Here is a 1529-nt window from a genome sequence, read left to right on the forward strand (position 1 = left end):
TTTCCTTTCCTTTCCTTTCCTTTCCTTTCCTTTCCTTTCCTTTCCTTCCCTTCCCTTCCCTTCCCTTCCCTTCCCTTCCCTTCCCCTTCCCCTTCCCCTTCCCCTTCCCCTTCCCTTTCCTTCCTTCCTTCCTTCCTTCCTTCCTTCCTTCCTTCCTTCCTTCCTTCCCTTTCCCTTTCCCTTTCCCTTCCCTTCCCTTCTCTCTTCTCTCTTCTCTCTTCTCTCTTCTCTCTTCTCTTTTCTCTTTTCTCTTTTATTTATTTTGAGAGAGAGTGTGTAAGTGGAGAAGGGACAGAGAGAGAGAGAGAGAGAGAGAGAGAGGGAATCCCAAGCAGGCCCCACACCACCAGCACAGAGTCCAGTGTGGGGCTGGAGCCCACGAACTGCGAGATCATGACCTGAGCCTAAGTCGGATGCTTAATCGACTGAGCCACTTAGGCGCCCCCAGGAGCCACTTTTTCAAAAGTATACGAATCACGGCTGAAGATGGCATGGCCTTGACCCGGAATTCTAGCAGGCTTCTCTGGGACTCCCTTAGTGGGATGTGTCAGACACTCCACATGGTTTCTTTCTCTATCACAGATACTTCTAGTACCATGAGGTCAGCCTGGTCACATGGTTCCAGCAACAGCACTGCAGAGCCTTTTTATTGCTCCAGACCCCACTCCAAACTAGCATAGTAGATGCTCAATAAATATTCCCCTCTGTGGGGGAAGAAGTACAGGGCAGGAGTTATAAATGCAAATGCCAGTAGGGCAAGGTTGCCAGAAAAAATATAAGCAGTCATTTCATTATTTTGGCCAGAAAATATGCAGGAAGCTTACTTAAATTTGAACTTTAGATGAATAATGTATCAGTTTAAGTATATTTCTTGCCATATTTGGGACATACTTACACTAAAAATTATTCATTGTTTATTGAAATTCAAACTTAACTGGGTGTCCGGTGCTTTTATTTATTTAAAAAAATTTTTTTTAAACTTACTTCCAAGTTAGTTAGCATATAGTGCAACAATGATTTCAGGAGTAGATTCCTTAATGCCCCTTACCCATTTAGCCCACCCTCCTCCCACAACCCGTCCAGCAACTGTTTTTTCTCTTTAAGAGTCTCTTATGTTTTGACCCCTTCCCTGTTATATATTTTTTTGCTTCCCTTCCCTTATGTTTATCTGTTTTGTATCTTAAAGTCCTCATATGAGTGAAGTCATAGGATATTTGTCTTTCTCTGACTGACTAATTTCACTTAGCATAATACCCTCCAGTTCCATCCATGTAGTTGCAAATGGCAAGATTTCATTCTTTTTGATTGCCGAGTAATCCTCCATTGTATATATATACCATATCTTCTTTATCCATTCATCCATCGATGGACATTTGGGCTCTTTCCATACTTTGGCTATTGTTGATAGTGCTGCTATAAACATGGGGGTGCATGTGTCCCTTGGAAACAGCACACTGTATTCTTTGGATAAATACCTAGTAGTGCAATTGCTGGGTCGTAGGGTAGTTCTATTTTTAATTTTTTGAGGA

The sequence above is a fragment of the Panthera uncia genome (assembly GCF_023721935.1).
Source record: "Panthera uncia isolate 11264 chromosome A3 unlocalized genomic scaffold, Puncia_PCG_1.0 HiC_scaffold_11, whole genome shotgun sequence".
Taxonomy (NCBI): Eukaryota; Metazoa; Chordata; class Mammalia; order Carnivora; family Felidae; genus Panthera; species Panthera uncia.